The sequence below is a fragment of the Narcine bancroftii genome, chromosome 2 (genome assembly GCF_036971445.1).
Source record: "Narcine bancroftii isolate sNarBan1 chromosome 2, sNarBan1.hap1, whole genome shotgun sequence".
Taxonomy (NCBI): domain Eukaryota; kingdom Metazoa; phylum Chordata; class Chondrichthyes; order Torpediniformes; family Narcinidae; genus Narcine; species Narcine bancroftii.
The window spans coordinates 276250474-276263077 of NC_091470.1; positions in this window are offsets into that span (position 1 = coordinate 276250474).

Here is a 12604-nt window from a genome sequence, read left to right on the forward strand (position 1 = left end):
GGAGGATTGAGTTAGCACAACTTCAATCAACATTGACTTACCCTCACCTGTGGTGGACAATTGTTTTATACAGTGGCCTCGTTTGATTTCCCTAAATATGCCAAACCCGTCTTCCGAAAGAACTGGACCCTACTGAGTCACACTGGGCCAGTGACTTCAACAACCCCTGAGGGCAGGAATTCTTTTGCATCACTGGAAGACAAGAATGCGGTCATGATACCTGACCCTAACTATCAAAGTTTGAAAATGCACAAAGCCAAAGGTGGAGAGCAATGTCACTTCGGCCATTACAGCGTGTGAAAATAGAGGGGAAATCTGTGATTTCAAGGAGTTGAGTTGACTCACTGACTCACCAGTGGTCTGTCACTTAAACAGCTTGGATGAGACTGAGTTTCACGGAGATATGGAGTGAGGAGGAAGCCCCTGCTTACATGCTTGAAGGTGTTCTTCCTCAATTTCTGGCTGCATTTCAGCCCCATACACCAGACTTTTGGGCACCCATTACGGAGGAGGGAGGGTCAGTCGAATGTTGTCCTTGTCGGTCTGGTACTGGGCTTGGCCAAGATGGCCATCCATAAGTCCAGGCAGGGTTCAGCTCGGGCTGAATGCCTGCCCCTCTTCTGAGGACACTTGAGTGCCCATCTATCCCTGGATAAAGAGCACTCTGATGGGCAGTTTAAATGGAAAGATAGTTCATCACCTACTCATATGCGTTGGATATAGGATATTATGTTTTGATTGAGTTTAGAGAAAATTAGATATAATATTAAAGAAACTATGATTGAATTTGACAAAATATAGGCCCATTCATGGACTACTATCATGACTTGATTATATAGGCTTGAGTGCTCTGGGAGGGGGGCGGGGGGTACTTGCTCATTGTGCGGAGGCCGGAACTTGATTCTTTGCTTATTTTTTGCTTTTGTCCATGTTTAGTGGGAGGGGTAGGATTAGTGTGAGGGTGGGGGGGGGGGGGGTTCTTTCCTTTTTTTTTCCTTTTTCTTTCTTTATTATCTTTTTCTTTCCCTTTTTTCTTTACATTTAGAAGAGATTATTTAGTTACCTTACCAGGAATTTATTTCAATAATAGAATATTTTCCCAAATATATTTCTACTATATATGATTACAATATAATGTATAATTTGCTTATGACTTATGTTCTGGATTTTATTGTATGAAAATTTACTATTGATTGCTTGTTCAATATACAGCATGTAATATTTTTCTCTTCCAAACCAATCAAAATATATTAAAAAGAAAGAATGCAGTACTTGTAACTTTTGGAGTTAAGAATAATAAAAGGGTGGTATTGATTTACCATCTAAAAGGCAGTACTGGGGGAGAGCTGCACTGGGAGAAGTGCTTTGTTTTGAACGAGATATTAAATTAAGGTTGCACCTGCCCTCACAAATAGAGATGAAATATTTCTAAAACTGTAGAGAGATAAACATTGGACAAAATTTATCCCTCAAGCAATGTCGCTGAGGTGATCGCCAGACCTTGTTGGTGTGTGTGGGAGCATGCTGTCTGCTGGATGGCTGTTATGTTTGCTTCATTCCACAATACTACCCCACAGCTCTGGTGTCTCTGGGACTCAACACCTTGTGGTCAGGAAAGTTACAGGACAATCCCAGTTTTCTTTCAGCTGTCATTTCGGACTGGCTGTAAAATTCTGAGTTGAATCTCGGCCACTCTGTAGTATCTTGTCACTCCTCGGTGACCAGCAACCCTTCCTCATAGAAGGCATTGCAGGGCCCATGTGTCGAATGCATTGGTCAGTGCTGATCCTTAAACTTTTTTTAATTTTTATTTTTATTTTTCACACTATGAACCATATTGACCGAAATACGCATAAACATCTCCCTCTTGAATATACACAATGTCATTTTCTCCCCTTTTCCCCCCTCCCTTCCCTCCCTCCTTCACCCCCCTCCCCACCCACTCAACGTTCAACCTTTCTTTGGCTTGGCTTCGCGGACGAAGATTTATGGAGGGGTAATGTCCACGTCAGCTGCAGGCTCGTTTGTGACTGACAAGTCCGATGCGGGTCAGGCAGACACGGTTGCAGCGGTTGCAAGGGAAAATTGGTTGGTTGGGGTTGTACATTCAACCTATATGATACATTAAACCCATTAAACAATGTCATCACACAATGAAAATAAACTAGAAAATTGTGTCATCTATTTTTACACACTGGGTCAGTTCATTTCGTCTTCTTCTCATTCTGTCATTTTAGGGGGTGGAGGTCCACGGTAGGCCCTCTCTATTGTGTTCCATGTACGGTTCCCAAATTTGTTCGAATTCTGTGATGTTATTTCTTAAATTATATGTTATTTTTTTCCAATGGAATACATTTATTCATTTCTATGTACCATTGCGGTATTCTCAGGCTATCTTCTGATTTCCAGGTTGACATTATACATTTTTTTGCTACAGCTAAGGCTATCCTAATAAATCTTTTTACACTTTTGATGAGATGTTTTCCTTCCACTGACAGTAACATCACACCCTTTCAGTAAACAACAAGAATTCATGCAGATTTATAATGGTTTACCCCGACCATATTCCTAACCGTGACACCCTGAGTCACACTTTTCACAGCTGGGGAATGGTATGTTGAAAGGGGTGGTGGTGTGTGGAAGGAAGAATATTAAAACAATACAAAGCAGGAGGTAAGAAAGACACTCTGGAACCCTGCTGATCAAGGTAACTGGAAAACAATGAAACACATCAATTTGGAACAACTCCATCTTGATGAAGAGTTCTGGCCTGAAACGTTGACCATTTTTTTTTCCCCCCACTGATGTTGCTTGACCCGCTGAGTTCCTCCAGATCCCAGCATCTGCAGTCTCTCATGCGTCCCCAGTGGAACAACAATGTTCTTATCAGTCAGCAAGTTTAAGGAGTGAGGATCACTGAGATGTCCTCCTCTGGAGCCTGTAGTCGATTACTCGTTTTCTGGACAGAAATAGCCCCTTGCTCTCAAACTCCCCATTATTTCTGATTGGCTTTTTATAATAACTACCTATAATCTATCAGACAATGAAATGCCCCTCATCAACAGCACATTTACTCTTACTAAATGTGATGTCAGGCCATTAAACTCTTTCAGGCCCAGAAAGAAAACAATGTTCAGTCCCTGTTGACAGATTTTATTTTGTAAAATTATGTTAACTTGCTTTTCCTTTCTGCCTCTGTATAACCTCTCTATCCCTCTGGCTCATCATCTTTTTCCATGTGGTCAATGACCACAGTATTCAGAGCACTATGCAGCCTCATGCTGAAGAAACAAGTTCAACACACACACACTCGCAACAGCTTTGGAGATGGGAAGCTTTATAATCATACCAGCCACCCCTTGATATAGTGCAGGTACAGCTCATGACTACTCTAAACTAGACACAGTGATTTCTAAATACACAATACTACAGCTCCCAACCCTTTGTCTGAACACACCTTACAAATGATTCTCCACTGCTGCCCATGGTTCACAACCTGGAGTGGAGCTCGGGTTGGTCCCAGAAGCAAAAAGGAAGGTAGCTCACATGTGGAGAGCTTTATAGTGCCATAAGCTAAAGAGTCTGGCCCAAGTATCAATAAGGTAACTAAAGGGGCTAATGACCAGTAACCTGTGGGCAGGACTTGACCTTGATTGGCAGGTGAGGTGACCTCTGATCAGGTTCCAGATGAACAGGTCACATGACCATCCACAATTCACACTACATTTTCCACTTCTTGGAAGACATGACACTCACCAATTATTACAAACATCACTGCAGACTAGGAGCTTTCCAGATAAATTTAGAAAGACAACAAAAAAGACAAAACCCCACTCTCATGAGAGTGATAGCAGGTGATCCAGTGAATGACAATAGCCCACCAACTTCCCAGAGCTCCAAAGGGCTACCAACTTCCCCAAAATAGTGGCAGAGCAGATTTGAGTGGCTTGGCCGGCAGCAGCATTGTGGGCAGCTTCAGCAGTTTCCCTCAAGGTATGCACGTCCACTTGGTGGACTGTGACCTTTCCTTGTTTTGCCACCTTCCAAATGAACTGCCAGTGCCGTAATCCCCAGAGTTGATGGCCGTGGAGCTGCCACCCGGTCTCCGGCCACCAGGCCATCCATACTGCCATGCCATTTGTCACTGCCCAGGAATCTGTGTATCTGCAGACTGGCCTGGAAATTTCTTTTCAGGTGAATCCCAGAGCACCAGCTCAGCTGTTGGCTAGATCGATCCAATCCCCCTAATATAAGTGTTTTACCCATGGTGGGGTGGAGTGCCGCTGGCTCCCAATGCTGTTTGCTGCGCTTCCACCAGCTGGAGCAATCCATAAACTAAACTTCCCACTTCTGGTCAAGGTATAGAAGAGTGTCGAACAGTTGACCCCAGGCCATGGGGAAAGGCTGTACTTGTGGGGCCTGTCAGGTTCGGGCAGGGATATAATCTGCTCGAGAAAGCTAGGCACTGGCCTCTGCATGTACAACTTCCACTTGACTATGGAGGACCACTGGGCACGGCCCTCCTTGTGGGTGGCACTCATAGATTTGCATGATGGGGAGGTGCAGCCAAAGTGTAATAGTCTCAGCTGTGGTCTGGTGCTCGGTGACTAACAGTGCCAGGTAGCAGTCGAGTAGCCGATGCTCGAATGGGGCATCGCAGGAGACAGCTTCTGGGAGGGACTTGGTCCAGAAGTGAGTGGGACTTTGCTGCCTTGCTGCACCTGCCAGAGGCTCCATTCGGCTATTGCCTTTGTAGCAGAGACCCATAGTTCAAAGGGCACTCTAGTGTGGCAGGGGCCAGCAGCAGTGCCTACTCCATGGCTTGTTCGACCATTTCAAAAGCATTTTGTTGTTCAAATCTCCACTGGAACATGGCTTTTTTTGTGGAAACACTGTACAGTTGGCAAAGAGGCATGGTGAGATGGGGAATATGTTGGTGTCGGTAACCTAAGAGCCCTACGCAATGCTATGTTTCCATTTTGTTAGTGGGCACATTGGGGATTTTATTTTAAGTGGCCATGGGAATTTTTCTGTGGCCGGAGTGCCACTGGATGCCCAGGAAGAGGACCGTTTGACTGGGTCCCTGAACCTTTTCTAGGTTAATGGCCCGTCTTCATGCCTGCAGTGAGGTTATTAACATATCAATGGCTTGTTCTACTACTTCCTCTGAGGGGCCCTGAAGGAGGATATCATCAGTGTAGTGTGAGATACCTGGATGGGTGACATTCATTTTCTTAAAGTCATGAGCGATTAACCTGTAACACAATGTGGGCCTGTGCATGTAGCCCTGGGGCAGACAGTGTAAGATATGTTATCTGCTCTCACACATAAAGGCAAATTGCTCCTGGGACTTGGGATTGAGGGGGATGGAGAAAAAAGCTTTGGCGAGATCGATAATGGCGTACCAGTGTTTGTTCTCCCATCCCCCATTGTCCTCTACCAGGTGACCATATCGGGAACTGCAGTGGTGGGGGGGGGGGACTTTGTTCAGCTGATGGTAGTCAATGGTCATGCGCCACATGCCATTCTTTTTGTGCACGGGCCAGACTGGGTTGTTGACCAGGGAAGTAGCAAGCTGGAAGATTCCTTCCCACGTCAATGCGCCCACAGAATCGTGATCTTCTTGGTGTCCCCAGGTACCCGGTATTGCCGGTTGCTGACTACCTTGGAGTGTGGGGGAATGATTATGGGCTCCCATTTGGTCAATCCTACTATTATGGTTGCACGGATGACCCCAAAAGGTAAATTTCCCCCTGTTGGTGCACAGATTTCCATTTTAGCATGTTCATGCAGGGGAGTCAGCGACTGAAACAGGAATGGATCTGGGTGCATCACTGCCTATGGATAGGCAGAAGGAGACATCTGTGGCTGAGATTATGAACCCTCCTATCCCCTCAAATGGAAACCTGTAGTCCTCCCCAAACTGGGATTATTGGGAATGATAGTGTGTTCTGCCCCAGAGTCTATTAGGACCATCCAACTGTGCGTATTTTCCTTGCCCCAGTGTACAGCTACTAGGATGTATGGTCTCGGGTCACCTGGCTGGGATAGGGTAGATAAATAAATCCACTGGGTGCCCTGGCCTCTATCCTATGGGAGTGGGGTGCATGTCTGCCACCCCACGGGTGATGTCTCATGAGTAATTTACTCTTGAGAAGGATTTCAGATCTGCCCCATAAGTGTCAAGGGCCACTGTAGGTGGGGGAGGAGCTGAGGAATTTTTGGTTTGAGTCATAGGTGGGGAATTAGGGCCTCACCCACAACTGGGATTTCCCCCACAGTGCTCTTTCTAGACCCCTTACAAAACAGTGGAGGATCCCATTAATTCAAGCACACTCCATGCCAGTACGCACCTTGCAGGTTAAACCGGAGTCACTCATTGGTCTTGCGGACTTGACTGGGTGCCCCCTGCTTCCATGTATTCAAGCCTATCTAATAATCTGAAGACCCGGTTGCTGGTCCCATGAGGGGCAGGACCACTGGTTTTAGATCAGAGCATGCTGTGGTAACTAAGTAGCCTACTAGTGCATCAGTCACCCTCGTGTTCTCCAGGAAATGGCTGTTGTGGGTGCCCCCATAAATGCCTGTAATCAAAGCCCATTCCCGGGTCTGCATGGTTATTGATTCCCTAACTCTGGTCAAAAATCTCCTGCATTCCACAATGTTTTTCTCTCATGATTTTGAGCACTTTCTTATTGCAATTATTACCTTTTTACTGACAGGTTTTCAGCAAAATTGACTTGAGGTAAAGATTTTTAGCTCAGCTACATCATAATTTTAGACAAGCTCATCCTGGTCACAGGAATGATTTTGAACCCAACCCCTTTCAAAGTCTCCCCATTCTGATATCTTCCATTTCCTTTGACCCTCACACTTCTCATATTCTTTCCTCATCATGATCCATACGGTTAATTATTTTTGTCGATATGTAAGAAGACAGCCTTACACAAGAGTTAGAAAAAAGGTGATTACAAAGATTTATGGAGGGGGGTAATGTACTGAAAGATACGTAATACATCAGTAGGGTTAGTTAATTATAATGTGCAAGGCACTTGGATTCAATTATTATGATTACTGGCTTAATACCAGCATGAAGAGCAACCCAGGTAACTTTGGCAGATGTATTATTTCTCTGTTCCAAGAACTGCAGGATGAACGAGCACTAAGGAACTATAAACACCAGGAAATGTAATGAGTTCCTTTGGCCAATAGAACATTCAGCTCCAAATGTCAGGAAGTAGCGGAGCAGGAAGTCAGGGACACCCACTGCAGCTCTTCGATATCAGAGATAATCTGGCATCATTACAAAAGATTATACCTTATGTTTTTCACTATTCCCTCAAAAGAAGGGAAAGATAGTGAGGAAATTACAGGAATGTAACTGAAGAGCAAAGGGCTGTTGATTTGGAATGTTTAATTAAAAAAAATAAGACATATTGTATGATAACAGGCCATTTTGGCCCATCAGTCCATGTTGCCCAATATTTACACTCAATTAACCTTCACTGCCATTACATTTTGAATAATGGGAGGAAACCTGAGACCCTGGGAAAACCCACGCAGACACGAAAATGTACAAACTCCTTACAGACAGGATTCAAACTCACGTCTTGATCTCTGCCGCTGCAAAAGCGTTGGGCTAACTGCTCCGCCAACTGCGCTGCCTTGTTGTCAGTGATTGAATAGGGCTGGGACTCTGGGACAGCCAGAAACTAGCTTCAATTGCTGAATTTATACATGGTTTCTCAGTGCTGAGTCTCCTGAGTCAAGGGCCCGGATCAGAAAAGTGCAGATACTTCGAGAGATTTCACACAGAGATCTCGGTACATGAGGAGGCATGTGATTCCCAGGGATGTGCTCCCAGTAACAAGGTTTGCACCAGGAGTCAACATTCTGGAACGCAAGTCTTTTAAGGGTGAACTCTTTCAAAAAACTGAAACATCATCTTAACCTTAATTCAGTTATATTTTTTCAGCAAGGTGTGGAAGAAGTTTCATGCAGAGAGGTTGACATTAACTCAAGCATACAGTAGTTAACAAACAGCTTCTTTTAATACAGCGCCTGAATTTGTCTATTTGTGTTCAGTGAGAGTTTATTTGGGAGCTAAGTTGTAGCCTCAACTCTAGTCAAAGATGCTAACAGTGGTTAATGCTGCATTTCCCTTACAATTAGACAAAACTAAGGTTTTAATAAAAAATTGTAATCAAGGTCTAGATGTAGTTTGCACTGGTTTTATTCCATGATGTAATCCATTTCTGAAAAAGCTTGTTTGTCTCTCTGTAAAATATAAGTGCTTGTCGAGGTAGATTTTGGAGTTAGTAAGCAGTGCAGATTGCTGCCTGCTCTACATGAAATAGTCTGTGAAACAATACCCAAGGTCTCAGAGAGGTTAATTTAATTGACACTTGGATATTCTGTACTGATGACCTTCTTCTGGCTATCCATCCCACAGGATGATGATGGTTCCTTTGTCAGTTTGTGGGGCTTGATATGAGGATACCCCACTCCTCAGAAAGAAAGTGTGTGCATGAATGGATTTTAGGTGAGTAGGGGTTGCACAGGTCCAGACCCACCCTCTCGACATTCCCTCTCAGATCCAGCGGCATGGTTAGGTCCAAGACTGTTGCAGTGAATGATTAGACCAAGCTTCAATGCAAGGGATGCCCTTTCCATGCTTCACGGCACGTGTTTGCTAGCTGGCCGTTGACCCTACAAGAGGATTTGTCTGCTCTTTGACAGGTCTTGTTTTTCATCCTTCAGGGTGTCTAGCCACCCTCTGCATCAGGCAAGCCTGGTGGGAGAGCCGGTTTAGTCACCGACCACCCGACCATGTGACAGGTTACATGGTACCAGTATCACTCAACGAGTGACCTGACATTATGTACTGACCAACTTATCAATGTATACACTGATGTCTTCAATATCTCACTCCAGCAAAGAGCAGTACCCACCTGTTTCAAATAGGCGTGAATTATAAGAGTATAGTAATCTGTCTTAATGACTATTGGTCAGTAGCACTTACACTAAAAGTGATGAAGTGTTTTGAAACACTGGTGTGGAAGTATATCTGGTCCTGTCTGAATGGTGATAAGGATACATTCTAGTTCACCTATCATAGCAACAGGTCTACAGCGGATGTCATCTTACTGACTCTACATAAAGCCCTGGACAGTAAAGATGCATTCATCAGGATCCTCTTTATTGACTACAGTTCAACATTTAAAGTCAGCAACCACTCAAAACTGATCATCAAACTCCAAGACCTGGGACTCAATACCTCAATGTGTAATTGGACCGTGGATTTCCTCACCTCCAGACCACAATCAGTGAGGATTGGCAAAAACATCTCCTCCTCAATCTCTGTACCAGAGCACCACAGGGCTGTGTTCTTAGCCCCTTGCTCTACTCACTTTACACCTGTGTGGCTTGATATGACAATAGCACCATCTACAAATCTGCCGATCCAGCCCAAAGGTGATGAGTCAGCATACAGGATGGAGATTGAAAACTTAGCCAACAACAACCTTACACTCAATGTCACCAAAACTGATTGTTCACTTCTGGAAGGGAAAGCCAGAGGTATCCAATCCAGTGATCATTGGGGGATCAGAGGCAGGGAGGATAAGCAAATTTAAATTCTTGGGATTCACCATCTCAGAGAATCTTTCCTGGACCAAACACACTAAAGGCATTGTGAAGAAAGCATGTCGGCACCTCTGCTTGCTCAGGAGTTTGTGGAGGTGTGGTATGATACCAGAAACCCTGGCAAATTTCTACAGAGGTGTGGTGGAAAGTGGGCTGACCAGCTACATCAAGGACTGGTATGGGAACACCAATGCCCCTGAGCGTAAAGCCCTGCAAAAGGCAATGGACACAACCCAGGATATCACAGACAAAACCTTCCCAACTATCAGTACATCTGCAGGGAATGCTGCCGTTTGAGAACAGCAACAATCATCAAGGATCCACACCACCCAGCCAATGCTCTGTTCTCGCTGCTGCCATCAGGAAAGAGGTATGGGTGCCACAAGATTCACACCACCAGGATCAGGAACTGCTGCTACCCCTCCACCATCAGACTCCTCAACAACAAACTCAATCAGGGACTCATTTAAGGATTCTTACTTGTGCACTTTATTGATTTTTTAAATTTTCTCTGTATTGCACACAGTTTGCTTACATTCATTATCTGTTTATAGTTATTTTTTGTTTACATGTTTACACTGTGTACAGCTTTTTTTGTACCAGTAAGTGGTAATTCTGCCTCTCCCGCAGAAAAAAGAATTTCAGGGTTGTATGTGATGTCATGTATGTACTCTGACAATAAATCTGAAATCTAAATCTGATGTTTTTTCAGTGTTACAGAGAGCAGCCCATAAATGCAAGTCTTCTTTTGTTTCAGGTCTTGATGCAAAAAAATCTGCTACTAAAATACAACAAAAATACCTAATAACTCACTTCACAGGGCAAGGAAACCACCAGCTCATCACAATCATTTGTGTTTCTATAGCATTTTTAACATAACCAAAAGTCCCATTGTGCTTTATATAATGAAATAAAATTTGACTGCACCAAATAAGGAGACATTAATTTAACATAACATGGTCAAAAATGCAAATTCCAAAGCCCAGACCATGGTAGCTCAAGACATGTCCCATTAATTTCAGGATGATTAAGAATCACCCTGCAGAGTGTGTGTAGATACTAGGTACCTCAAGGTTGATAGGGATGGTTAAAATTACAGAGATAGGGAGGGATGGAGCAACAGAGGGATCAGAAAACTGATCCCTCAGTTGCTCATCCCTTAACTGTAGTGAATGAATGCTAGGGCTAACGGGTGGAGGAGCTAAGTGATCAACATTGCACAGCTGGTCTTAGCAATAGTACTTTTAGGATCCAAAACACAACCTGGGACAAAATATGACATAACTATGAAGAGTATGGTTCAATTTTTAAACAGTTGCCAGACAGAGGAATCATTGGATAGGGAAGGGTCCAAAGACTTTCACAATGATGTGGATGGAGGAAAATCCATTTCCTGAGTGGGGCTAGGGTAGGGGTGGATATTATGCATCAACCATGTTACAAATTACTAAACTAACCCCATCTGCAGGTAATACACAACAATGCTGGAGAAATTCAGTTGTGTGCATCAATGAAATTGAGGACATAATTATATTGGAGATAAGTTAAAACTTCACATTTTATTCCATCCCCACTCAAAAACAGCCTTCACACCTGTGTGTTCTCTTCAAAATTTACTTTCACCCACATTTATCAACAAACCCAGACTCATTACTTTGTCCCTTCATCTAGACACAGCAGTTAACTGAGCCCCAGGCCTCAACTTCTGTAGTCCTTCACCTGTTCCAACTTGCCAACCAGAAAATGACTTATTTACTCCAATACCTGCTATTTTCCAGCCTCCAACCCACATTAGTACAAAATGTAGGAGATCTAATTCGAGAGCAGTAACCTTTTGTGGGGTCTTTACCAAATGCCTTTGGAGGATCCAAATGTGCTTCATTGACAGATCTCACAGTTGCCTCTAAGCTCAAGCGGCTATATGTTTTTGTTGTAGAGCTGGCTGTGGTTTTGATAAACACAGCCATGAGGAAGCACAAATCAGCATTTAGGAAGCTCTAGTCCCCGAGCAGCCATTTATTTCGATGTGCTGCAAGCCAAGACTGTCACCAGGCTGCAAATATGATTCTGATGGAAAGCTCAGTTGTCTGAGATTCCTTATCAGCAGTGGTCTTACAACTCAGTGTGCTCAATGCTCTATCTGGTGGCATTCGTCATACTGATGCATGATCAAACCGTACTGAAATCAATGAATAAACCTGAAACTTGGAAAGAGCTAGACTGGAAGATTTACCAGGAAGGGTGAGCAAAATGCTTTCTAAAAAGACACATCATCAAAAAGGCACAAATTAGGAGTATGATGGATCACCTTCAACATGTCTGGATGAGTGTACCGCCACAATGCTCAAGAAAATCGACACCATCTAGAGCAGAATGATTGGCACTTTGTCCCCCCAGCCTCAACATTCATTCCCTCCATCACCGGATGCAATGTGCACCAGTTTATAAAATGCCCTACAGTCAAGTATTTAGGCTAATCTGACAGTTTCCTATCACCTCCATCTCTTCTGCAGGACTCTAAATTGACAGCTCTTCTCAATCTACTCAAGGTCAATAAGGGATGGGCAACAAATGCTGGCCTTCTCAAAAATTAAAGGTACAAAACATCAAGTGACCTCTGTATACTGTGGAGCAAACAGAAGTGGAACGGGATTGACTTCTATTGAGTTGAACAAGAAAGTCTCCAGGTGCTGAGGTCAAGTGCAATACACAAACATGCTGGAGAAACTCAGCATCCATTGGATCCAAAGGGTGACCAATGTTTCAGGCCTGGGGCCTTCATTAGGTAAAAGCAAAAACAGGAATGCCCAAAACATGGTCCTCCATCAATATAGTCCTCCTGAGGCACTGCCCCTCCATCAGTGCAGCCCTCCTGAGGCACTGCCACTTCATCAATGCAGCCTTCCTGAGGCACTGCCCCTCCATCAGTGCAGCCCTCCTGAGGCACTGCCAATTCATC